At 37.8% G+C, this 12,072-nt stretch overlaps 1 pseudogene; it reads left to right on the top strand.

Annotated features, from left to right (window-relative positions):
• Positions 1-1,788: 1,788 nt before the first annotated feature.
• LOC113078643 (calcium-activated potassium channel subunit beta-2-like) lies at positions 1,789-8,089 on the top strand (annotated as a pseudogene).
• Positions 8,090-12,072: the final 3,983 nt, after the last annotated feature.

The raw sequence follows: 12,072 nt of genomic DNA, 5'->3' as shown, positions 1-12,072 counted from the left end.
TTTACAAAATGCGTTCACAGGCAATTTTTTAATTGATTTATTTCCCCAGTGTCAAAATCAGGCACATATAAATGTCAGAAACTATGATTCCTTGCTGCACATCAATATCCATGGACCACTACATATTTGCTAAGATGTAAGGAACATTATATCACGTCCAGCAACCTTCAGTTTAAACTGACTGTCGTTTGTTTTAATTTTTTAAGGTAAGTGGTTGCAATCAATGTATTTTAGCTACATTTAAATAAACAAATTTAGTTGACTAACTTTCAACAATATTTTTTTATGTAGCTAAAATATATTTTTTGCAACCACTTACCTTAAAAAAAAGTAGTATAATTTTTTTTTCAGTGTATAAAAATGTGCGCAGGGTTCAACTGTGCTGTTGTTGGTTGCCACAGTAATGGCAATACACTAAAGGTATTCTTTTAAAGTACTTCGTTTTGTACCAGGACGTCTATCCATGTCCAGCGCTGTATGCGTGACATATCAGGTTGTGACTATATATAATGTTACAAAACAAATATCTAAAATGCAGCATAGGGACTTCAGGAAATCAGTGAATCAATTTCTGAACAAACTGAAAGTAGCTATTGGAACTTTTGGACTTTTTTTAAAAATGGCTGAACTATTGTTGCACTACTAGGAGGGGGAAGAAAAGAGTTTTTCATGATTTTATTTCAACCGAGCTAATGTGGAGTATCAACAATGGCTCATAAATCACTGCAGTGACAATATGGGTTTAGTAAATCCCATCATGCGCAGCCACATTGGATGATCGTTCCAGCTGTTTTGGGTGAACGCCAGATGTCTGTGTTTTTTTGCAACAAAAAAGGCCCCTGTAAGGCGTTACTTACCCAGCTAAGGTGACCAGAAGGGCAAATACCAACAACTGTCAAGGCCATACCAAGCTTTTTAAAGACAGCCATTCTATATTAAAAACACTGCCTGTGGTTTTCGGTGCCACGTTGCCCTGGCATTTTTGGCAGCTGTTTTTTTAGGTGCAGTGGGGACAATGGGTTTCCTTGGGTCAGTGCTTCCTGTCTGCGTCTAACTCTTATCTAATTCATCGCCCTGTGTTCCGGCCCACTCAGCATAGGAAAGAGAGTCAGCATGCACAAATATGATATGTGGCATATTCCCATCGTTGACTTTTACAGCTCTCCACTGCAGGGCAAAGATTTGCTCACTGTTGCTTTTCAGACATACATTTTAGATAAAATGTTGCTCTGTACCTTTGTGGGCAGGTCAGCCAGAAACTGGAAATTGCTCAATAAGTCAAGTTGGTACATCGGTATATGTATTTTCAAAGATTTAAGATCTGAGGTACCTGGTAAATACATTGATATAAGATCCAGTAATGTTAGTAATGGTTAGCATGACCATTATATATACACACATATATATTAGGGGTTGAATGACTTATGATTTTAGATATAGATAGATAGATAGATAGATAGACAGACAGACAGACAGATAGATAGATACCGTCCCACTAAGTGCTTGATTATAATTTGAGTTTTTCAAAATGACACAAGCTCAGCTCATCACATCAGATTTACATTTAAACGCATGATAGACTCTGTGAAAAGAACAGGCTGGGTGATGAGTCTGGACAGCATCTGAGGGCAGGAGTGTGCAGTCAGTCATTCGCAAAACACCTGTGTCACCTTGATGCTACAGGACTCTCCATCAACACCAATCAGCAACAGGGTGCATGGGAGGAGGAGGAGGAGGCTTTGAGCGGCACTCCCTCTCTCTTCCCTCTCTCACTCTCTCCGTCGGGGCTGGAGGAAGGGATCAATGCCGTGAATGGTCCTCCTCTCCTTGCTCACTACTCTAATTATTATTTTCCACCCTGCCACTTGCCAGCCCATGAATAGTCAATACCAAACCAACAGGCAGGAAATGAAGGAGCAGATGCTTAGTTCAGTGCCTGGAGTGAGATTTATTTATCGAGAACTGGTTCCAACCACATGAGACGGACTTTGTTCGCTGCTGAGGATTATGGAAACTTTCTTTTTCTCTGTTTGAAGACTGATGGATTCTCTTTTTGGACTTTCTACGTTTGTCCAGAATGATGAAGTCACTTGTTTAATACTGTGGTTGTAACATTTCACCTTTTTTGAAGACTGTTAGTTTCAGGGGATATATTTAAAAAAAAAAAACATTCATCTTTTCGCACTGGGAGCAGTTTGCAGATCAACCTGTGTGGAGGGAGAACATGGTAAACTAAGTGTGTTTTTTTCTCGTCAGGTCATCCCAGCAGTCTTATTTGAGTGCTTCAGAGAGAGCTGCACACACTGGAATAGCTAGAATGTTTCTGTGGGCTGGAAGCAAAGGAGCTCAAGGATCAGGAAGTGAGAGAAGGTAAACTACAATGACTCAACTAACTAACTGACTGAACCACCTGTGTAGCACTAAGCTAAACTATCATTTTCTAGGATCTCTGTAAGGAGGTTGCATGTTTGATTTCATGTTGATTTTAAGTACAGAGGGGTAATATGGTAATAAACATAATAGTAAAAAATAGGGTTACACTTTACTTTAAGATGTCCTTGTTACAGGTAGGCTACCGAGTAATATGATTTAACTACATGTACTTACTACCAGTATGGTTAGGGTTAGGATTTGGCTTAAGGTTAATTGCATGTCATTTTGCAAATGTATTGTTATTATTATAATAGTAAGTGCATGTAACAAGATGTTTTAAATTAATCTGTCTAAATAAATAAAAAATATCACAACAAAAACAAAATCATTTGTTTAAAAGGGAAACTTGTACAGAATAAATGATATTCATTTTGAGATTTAACAGTGATATTAAATTAGTAGTGCATTTAAAAATAAGATTTAATTGAATAATGAATGGCTCAGAAGTAAGGAAATTAACAAAAAGTGACATTGCATTTACAACCCTTTTTTAAAAATAAATTCAAAATTAAAACTTTGATCAGCCAACCTTTGCATCCCTATAAAACATGCAGCTTCTTCTTAATAAAAATTACTCTCATCATTCTAGAACTGATGCATCTGAGATTATTTAATGAACGGAAATTCATTAACTATTATTAGCAGTTTTAAGTATAACTGCTGTTTTACATGGATTTTACAGTAACAGACAATGTAATTTTAATGTTGAAACTAATTCTGACGTAAACCAATCACAGGAAGTGGCTTGTAAATTTGTAATGCTTTTGACCACTGTACATCACAGTAATTATCAAAAGGTCACTGATAAAGATAGACAGGTTAGACAGCTTGCCTTCACACCCATGCATAATCTTCAAAAGCAATATGACCTGCTCTCAAAGCACGATTAAAGAATCATGAGCTAAATATTTGGAAAGGAACTAACTATGCATATATAACAGTAGCAGATATATGTGTGTCATTGGAGTTCTGAACTTAACCTAAATCCTTTGTCTAAAATAGTGTTGTTTTTTTGTTTTGTTTTGTTTTTTAATGAGATAAGGACTAATGAAATGAATCTTGTTATATTAGGTTTGGCAAACACCATGCCTTCATTAATCTACCCCCCCCCCCTTTCCCCTTTTGTGTGTCTTGTGACTTATGTAACTCTAGCAGGACCTTTTATCAGAAGATTCGTGAGTATGATGTTTTGGAGAAGAGGAGGACAGTCACAGCGCTGAAGGCTGGAGAGGACAGAGCCATTCTCTTAGGCCTCAGCATGATCCTTTTCTCTGCCATGATGTACTTTGTGTTAGGCATCACAATGGTGCGCTCTTACTCAGACAGGTAAAGTTGCCCAGAAACCTTCTCAAGAACAGTACTGCACAAAAATACACTGAAACCACAGAATTAAAAGGGGCGTTCAGTAATTTCTACCCATTCAAATGCTGAATTGAATAGTAAGACAAACACAAAGGGGAGAAAATACTGTAGCAGGCAGAGAAAGCCCACTGTTCACGATGCACAAAATATCGGCCAATACTGAATTGTGGGTGGGAGTTTATATGAGGGGAAATGACTGTCTTCAGAGAAGTTTAGATGGTATTTTTTTCCACCTCACCTTCATGTTTACACATATTAATGTAGTGTTTAAAAGTGCAGTACTGCTTTGTTTACAGCGGTAACAAATCAAATGCTATAGAGTGTCAGAGAGCCACAGTCAGTCCATCTGCGGTTTTTGTTTCATGTAGATATATTTTATGTAGCATAAATTCACAAAGCTTAAGTCAGACCATTCTGACTTAATTCATTCCAAAACTGCTCATGCTAAATGTAACATGTTTCATGCATTCTGATTAATAATAAGGCACACTCAGCGAAAAACCAAGGTAAACCATGAAACTGCCAGAAATTTAAAAAAACAACCCATACAAATAAAAAAAATTAGATTTGGATTTTTTTGGTCTAATCATCCAGAACTACAGAGTACCTCTAAGTAACCTCTAAATTGAAGAAACAAATGTATATACTAATGTATTCATATTTAATTTTCACCACAGATGTTTGCAATTTCTGCTATAGATCCTTTTCACAATTTCTAAGTTAAGAAAGCAGAAGTAAACTAAACTTCTATAGAGCGACTTTATTTTTGCATTATAATTGATTCAAACCAAAAAAAAAGTAAAAAAATAAAAAAATAACTCCAACTCTTACTCTAACTTTAACTCTAATTAAACCTTAACTCTAAATTAAAAAATGTAAAACAAGGAAAATCATTTCTACATTTCAGATAAACAGACAGACAGACAGATAGATAGATATTCATATTGTTCTCCTTATTTACTTATTTATGAAATGCCCCTAAACATGATCAGTCAGTGTAAAAAAAAAACTCAGTATATTGTCCACAATGTACCAAACATTTGCCAGATTTCATTCTTTTTGACCGTAACACACAGATTACCGAACATTACAATATAGAAGTCGACTTGAGTTCTGTGGAGCTTTTCCAAATACCACTGACCCACCACAGATTGCACACAGATAAGAGCTGGCGTACACTGTAGTCAAAGGCAATTAAAGAGGCAGCTGAGCCTTTGGAATAGCCTAAGAACACAAGGTCTGTTATTCATAGAGTAGGAGACAAGAGGCCTGGCACAAAGACAAACATTAACATGTAATCAGCCACCACAACAGAGGGCCAAATCACTATATGGAGGGTGACCCTGATGTACAAATATTGTACTTAGTGTGTCAAGACGACTAAAAATAAAAGCAGCTTTGGTTATATCGTTTGTTGCAAGGTTTGCAACGGGATGGCTATAATGGACTGTTATATTTAAGAAAAATATTTAAGACTTTAATTTTTGGTCAATTTTGTAGGCTTGCCTCTCTGCAGTTATGGAGTTCATCCATTATCTCAGCAAATGACTAGTTTATAACTAAGAAAAATGTGCATAAGCAATAAAATGACTGACTGGGGGTAGTCATGGCCTAATGGTTAGAGAGTCAGGCTTGTAACCCAAAGGTTGTGGGTTTTAGTCTCAGGTCTGGCAGGTATTGTAGGTGGGGGGAGTGAATGTCCAGTGCTCTCAATACACGACTGAGGTGAGACCCTTGAGCAAGGCACCGAACCCCTAACTGCTGTCGGGGTGCTGCAACATTGGCTGCCCACTGCTCCAGGTGTGTGTGTGTGTGTGTGTGTTTCACTACTCACTGCTGTGTGTCTGCGCACTAGGATGGGTAAAATGCAGAGCACAAATTCAGAGTATGGGTCACCATACTTGGCCACAAGTCACCTCCTCCTTTTCCTTAGGAAATGTTTTTAGAAACAACGACCAAAGATTAAATATAGCTCTGAGTGTTAAGAGCTCAAAGTTGAGGTGAAATTTCTTGAAGAATATGAAGTTCAAGCTCCACTACAGTCAAAGGGAAAATAAGTCTTTGGGTGGAAAGGGGCAAATTCAATGAGGATGCCAGCACCAAATTAGGATTTCCATACATTACTGAGTTTGGTGTCACTGCATTGCACACATACAAACAACCTTAAGCAAGGTGGAAAATTAAGCCAAGGTCAGGCACTAATAATCTGCAAAATATTAAATCTACAGTGGTAGAAAAACACATATTAAAATTTACTTCTGTAAAAAACACTTGATTTAATTCCTTAATAACTGATTGAGATAATGAAAAGTGGTCTTTATATGACATGGGCTAGAGGGGAGAGGTATAGTGAGAAAAGTAAAAGGAAAGTTTTTAGATGTGGAGCAAGTTTCATAAAATATGATTATTATTAATGCATTGTTTCTTGGATTAATGTGAATTAAAAAGTAAATATTGCCAACTTTGAGTTTATGCTAATTTTACCTCCAATATGCCCTTCAACAGCATACAAGAAGGACTCGTTAGCAAGTAATTTGACTTCTCCACAGGTTAAGGCTCACATTAAGTCAGGTGGGTTCAGTCCTGCTTCTCTAGATCTCAGCTTAACTCAAACACACCTGAACCTAAACAGAATGGAGCCATGTCGCCCTGCAGCCCAAGACTGGTTGCCCACTGAAGCTAAGCAGGGCTAACCCTGGTCAGTTTCTGGATGGGAGACCTCCTGGAAAAACAACGTTGCTGTTGGAAGAGGGTTAGGTTAAGTTAGGGTTAGGGTCTAGCCTTAGGTCTAACCCTAAATTGAGTGTGCTCACCCTGTGCTCTGTATGTGCCCTAACACCCAAGTATAGTGATAGGGACTATACTATCAAAAAAGCACCGTCCTTCGGATGAGATGTTAAACCAAGGTCCTGACTCTCTGTGGTCATAAAAAAAATCTCATGGCACATCTTGTAAAGAGTAAGGGTGTAACCCTGGTGTCCTAGCCAAATTGCCGCCACTGGTCCTTGTCAGTCATGGCCTCCTAATAATCCCCATCCACTTGATTGGCTCTCTCTCTCTCTCTCCTCTCCAGCTGTAGCTGGTATGTGGTGAGCGCACTGGCGCCGTTGTCCTGTGGCTGCTGTTGCATCATCCTGGTGGATGCTGCACACTGGTGATGGTTGAGGAGAGACCTGCCCACATGATTGTAAAGCGCTTTGGGTGTACAGCAATACACAATAAAGCGCTGTATAAATGCATCACTCATTCATTCCAGTTAATATTAAGGCACTTGAAAATCTAAAACTGTAGGAAGCTCTCCAGCAGCATGTCAACCACCAGCCATCTCGCTTTATCTTGAATGATAAATGCATGTAACGCCATAAATATAAATGATTTCTTAACTTTTTTCAACTTCTCTGCCCATTTTTTTTTCTCTCAGCGTGTGGACAGAGGAGTCCAACTGTACAGTGCTAAACTCTAGCATAGTTGCTGAGATTAACTGCAGCTACAGTTGCGGCTCAGAGTGCAGGAAGAGCTCCAGGTTTCCCTGTCTTCAAGTATTCGTCAGTCTGAACGGCAAAGTTCTGCGGCTGTCATACAATGAGGAGGCCCATGAGGCCCCACCCTGAGGTACACCACACCTAACCATATGCATTAACTATAGGGATATATCACATTAGCAGTAAATAGTGATGCATGGGCAGTTCTTCTCTGACACCAAGCACACTTGTTAAACTGGCAACAACAACAAAAAAGATAATATGAGCAAGCATATATCAATTTCATCAGGGTTCAGAAGTGCTTGTGATCTTTATGATGCTTTAGGACATCAATCCTGGCTTGTCTCTTTGCTTATATATGGACAAACTAGTGACACTTACTAATCACCCGTTAATTAATGTAATCATCTAAAATGACTATTTAAAATTTGTCCCTAAGATGACATCACAGTATGTTTCTGAACATGATAAATGGCCCTATGCAGTGCAGTACTGAAGTTAATGCACTTCCTTCTTTCCCTGCAGTGTTTTTACATCCCAAAGTGCCGCAAGGATCACACGCTGATGCATAGCATTGTGATGAACATCTCAGAGCGACTGAAGACTCACCAGCAGGTTCTGTGCTACTACGACCCCCTCGGAGCAGCAGGACAGCGTCCTCCTGACACGTCTCTATGGCCGCGGGGCCATCATTAGCTCGCTCCTCTGGCCCACGTGCACACTGGTGGGGGGAACCCTCATCATCGCCATGGTTTAAGCTCACTCAGTACCTGTCTTTCCTGTGCGAGCAGATCAGCCGAATTAAAAGGTGAGACTGGTGGTGTGCAGATACCTCCAACCAGAGAGACAGATGCTTTTGAGCAAGATCTAACCGCTGTGTTCCTTGCAGGATGGGGCTCTATTTCCTTAACAGGTGGTTCTCACACCAGGGTCTGCACTCGGAAGTTTAACGGCAGCATCCAGGATGGGGTTTTGAATGGAAGTTTTTTCTACTCCGTATATAGCGACAAAGTGTTTCCGCTCTCCTCTGACACTCCATCAGCCTTGGTAATCTGCCAGGTCTTGTTGACAAGACTGAAGTAATGTTGTGCACCATTGACTCAAAAGAGTTTCTAGTGGTTGTAGTTGGAACTTTTACAATAAGACTGGGTCAAGTCCAATCCTGAAACTCAAGGGTCAAAATATGTGGACATGTTGTGGGTGTCAATTACACTTTCTGACCAGCAGATCTGAGACTCCATTCCAAGAAGCTGCCACTGAGTAGCAATATGTCTTGACCAGCTGACCGCTTACTGTAATCACAGAAATTAAAATAGTGTGTATATGCTACTGTCATCAGTGGTGACTGCTGTCATTCATGGCTCTTTGACAAACACCTGTGGACCTCTTCAAAGCCAAAGGTCATGTGTTGACTGTGAATTTTCTGTATTTCTTAAAGGGATAGTTCACCTAAAAAAAGAAAATTCTATCAATTTATTCACCCTCATGTCAAACCTGTATGACTTAATTTGTTCTATGGAAGATGAAAAATATTTACCTAACATTTTACAATATGGTTTCATTTGTTGACATTGGTCTACATGAACTGCTCTAACAATGGACAAAACTAACTATCCATGTAATGCCCTATGAATAAACATAAGCAATGGGCAATTGTATTTATTTTATCAACTAATGTGTGTGTTAACAAAAGAGACCTTAATGTAAAGTGATATTTTAAAGAACATCAGGGTCTAAACAACATTTGATTACATTGACTTTTATTGTGGCAGACATTTTAAAAATATATTTTATGGTTTTCCACAAGAAAAGAAAAAAGAAAAAGAAAAATCATGCAGGTTTGGAACAACATGAGGATAAGAATGACAAAATTGTCTTTCTTTTTTTTCTTCAGATGAAATCCAGTCTAGTCTTAGTAGTGCACCAGTGTAGCAGACCCAAAAGCTGTGTAAAGAAATCTAGTGTGTTTTCTAGCTACTTAGCATTGTAAGGCATCATAGACGCAAAGTCAAGCCTGTTCTAAAATGTGGGTGGCGTCATTAATGCCAAATTCTAAGTTGTTTGCAAAGAAAATCTTCTAAACCAGCTAGACACAACACCGTAGAATAGAACAGAATAATGTGGCATCAACATCTGCAATGTACATTGTGTGAAGTGCTTAAAAAACAAGACAATCGTCCTCAGTATTTTACATCTACATAGACAAATCATTAACTAATCAGAGCAAAGGAATAAAAGAATGTGTCCTGTGTGAACAGCCTCCAAGACATTTCAGGACATTGCCATTTAATCATGTATATATTGTAATTCCAGTTAACCTCTGCATTCTGTATTTGTGTTTTTTTTTCTTTCCATTAGAGTGATTTCTTTTTTGTTGACTATTAACCAGGAATCTTGTATTGTCAATTGTTAATATATGGATGTGATTTGTCACTTGCAAAAAAAAACCTGCAGGTGGATTGAATGATTTGTAAGGTTTTGCATAGAAAGAAACAACAGTGCCTCAGTTTTTTTAGACAATATCTACAGTGACTGAATAAATTCAGTAGCAGTCCTCCAACATATGTTTCATCTGACATTATTCTTTGAATCGCGGATACTGGGGCTAATTACACAAATAACTGTATTCTGTAGCAGTGATTTTATATTTGTTTAAAAAAAAAAACAGCAAAAGTAGGTTTATATATATATATATACTATATATATATATATATATATATATATATATATATATATATAGTAAACTAAAATGTGATATTTCTTATAGTTGTTGGATTAAGAAGTGAACGATAAAAACTATACATTTAGGCAAGACATAATAGATTGGACAAAAATGTGTTAAAGTTATAAACAGCATATTTATAGGGAGAGTTTTTAGTTATCAAAAAAGCAGTTTGAATTTTTTTTATGTTGCTATTTAAATTTCTTCTGTTTCATGAAGTGAGCTTTTTATAATATTTTTCTGAAAGGCCTTAAATATGAAGAAAAAACAAACTTTTTTTCTTATAAAATGCACTGACATTTTGTGACACCATGCACCAATAGGAAATCATGTTAAAGAATTGAACAGTTTTTTTTGTAGCCCAAATTGTCAGCATTTAAATAAATGTTTTCTGGAGTAAAAACTTCCACCACTGAATAAAAAATATAAAAGTTAATTGCGACTTTTTAACTCACATTCTCGCAATTGTGAGTCTACATCTTGCAATTCTGACTTTTTTTATTGAGATATAAACTCACAATTGCGATTTATAAAGTCAGAATTGCAAGATATAATTTCACAATTGCGAGAAATAAAGTCAGAATTCCCTAATAAACTCACAGTTCTGTCTTTTTTCCTCAAAACTGTGAGATATAAACTTGCAATTGTGAGTTATAAAGTCCAGTTCTGAGGAGAAAAAAAGATATGTTCTCATAATTGCAAGTTAATAACTCACAAAAAGTCGCAATTGACTTCATTTCTCAGAATTGTGAGTTTATATTGCGCAATTCTGAGAAAAAAAAAAGTTGCAATTATCTTTTTAAAAATTTTGTGTGTCATTAAGAAATGTTGTTTTTAGAAGCAATAAATACATTGTCCAAAGATGACAACATAACACATTTACATTACATTGAGCTGACGCTTTTATCTAAAGTGACTTACAACTGCTATATATGTCAGAGGTCGCTCGCCTCTGGAGCAACTAGGGGTTAAGTGTCTTGCTCAGGGACACATTGGTGTCTCACAGTGGATTCAAACCCGGGTCTCTCACACCAAAGGCATGTGTCTTATCCACTGCTCTAACACCACCACACCACCACCACCCATAACACATTTATCAAAACTAATAGACATTCAGTTATTCATTTATATACATGCTGGTGTTATGACTTCAGACTCAAAAATATTTGTCCACCTTTGTTTAAGTTGATTAGTTCAACTCTCAATTCTCTTTATCATCTCAAATGGTGAATAAAATGTGTTTCGTGACACAGTGTTAAAGCAAATTAAGATTTACAACAGAAACTGTCAATACCCTTTGTCTTGCTAGATTATAAGTCTACAGTCTCCCGGTCATCTTGTGTGAGTTTCTTAGCAGCACATGGAGCAGCAGAGGAACTGATTTGACTGTCCTTGGGAGATGGATTTGGCCTGAATAGCACTGGATTGGCTTCTCGAGAGGAGCACCTTTTTAAAGTGCAATCAAGTTACAGGCTATGATGAATCAGACTCAGTCTGAAATTAATCAGTCCACATCCCTCTGTGACCCCCCTACGCACACACACACACACACACACACACACACACACACACACACACACACACACACACTTCCAACCCTCACTAATGACATCTTCATAAATAGACCCCTCTAATGTTGTTTACCCACAAAAGGAGGGTTTTTCCTTTTAAATAGATTTAATTGTTATAGCAAGAGATCAAAGACACAATAGAACACCATCATGATGTCTATTATCCGTGTCCTTGAAAACAGCATATACTGTAAGAGAAGGCTGGAGACTAATAATCCAGTGTCGTTAGACCCAGAGGATGACTGAGTAATTTATGTGCTTTGTCTGATTTGGTTTGCAGTGACACACTATTGGTCCCCGGCTCAGGCTGATGGGATCTGTCTGGTGGAGAATTTTATTGGCTCTGTGAAATGAGCTATTGCTCATAACTCCAGAGTAACTGCCAGTCAAAATGATGGGATATGGAGATGAAGTTCACTGGGTCATTGGCTGTTTTGAAGATGACATTGTTTTAAAGCCTCCTGTCAAACATTTCCACACTATTCACCATCAACTGAACATT

Source organism: Carassius auratus, unplaced genomic scaffold (genome assembly GCF_003368295.1).
Source record: "Carassius auratus strain Wakin unplaced genomic scaffold, ASM336829v1 scaf_tig00026167, whole genome shotgun sequence".
Taxonomy (NCBI): domain Eukaryota; kingdom Metazoa; phylum Chordata; class Actinopteri; order Cypriniformes; family Cyprinidae; genus Carassius; species Carassius auratus.
This window is presented reverse-complemented; position numbering and strand designations above follow the sequence as displayed.